Source organism: Myotis brandtii, unplaced genomic scaffold (assembly GCF_000412655.1).
Source record: "Myotis brandtii unplaced genomic scaffold, ASM41265v1 scaffold240, whole genome shotgun sequence".
Lineage (NCBI taxonomy): Eukaryota > Metazoa > Chordata > Mammalia > Chiroptera > Vespertilionidae > Myotis > Myotis brandtii.
Window position 1 is genome coordinate 5403489 of NW_005359064.1, and position 853 is coordinate 5404341.

Below are 853 nucleotides of genomic sequence, written 5' to 3' on the forward strand. Positions count from 1 at the left end.
TGTCTTGAGACTTACTGGCAGATACTGAAGGACTAGACGTCGCCCCTGTGGCCATGAGGAAGGAGGCTGTGATGAGGAAGAGGGGCAATGGCCTGAGCTAGGGCAGGAAGAGGTCTGTCACCCATCCCCCCAAGAGGACAGAGGTCCTTGTGCCCTGCCACCAAGACCCCCACCAGGCCCCCCTGCCCTTGCCTGCTGAGCCAGTCCCTCCCCCTCTGTTCACTCAGCCCCGGTCCCAGCCTCACAGTGTGATGATGGGGAAGTCCCCTGTTCTCAGAGCCTCCAAGGAAGGGCTGAAAGGACCCGCCAGTCCTAAGTTCCTGCTTCTCCTTGTAGAGCCCAGCAACACTGGGCCAGAGGGACCTACAGCCCTTGAGAGCGGAGAGTGTATCCAGCTTGGAGGTGCCCTGAGCGCCCAATATCCGCATTTTTAAACAAAGCCTCCAGATGGACCTTGGCTGCTGGGGAGGGCTGGACAGCTGCTGCCCTAACCTGGCCAGCTGCTGCTCTGACACTCAGGGGATTTCCGTTAACTGGATCCTCAGGGAAGGAAAACAGCATCCCTCTCAACCAATCCATCCATCCATCCAACCACCCATCCACCCACCCACCATCCATTGAGAACCTCCAGTGTGGACAAGGGCCCTGCGCTGGGCTCTGGGGATGCCGGGGTGAACAAGATAACCCACTGCCAGAGGGAGCCCCCACACTCTAGGGCGGCCCACAGTAAGTGCACAGGGAGGGACCGATGCAGCATGCCACAGGCAGAGTTCAGTAGAAAGGAGTATAGTGGTGATCTGGAGGGTTGCTTCTCTGAGGAGGTGACATTTGAGCTGAGACCTGGACGGCCAGT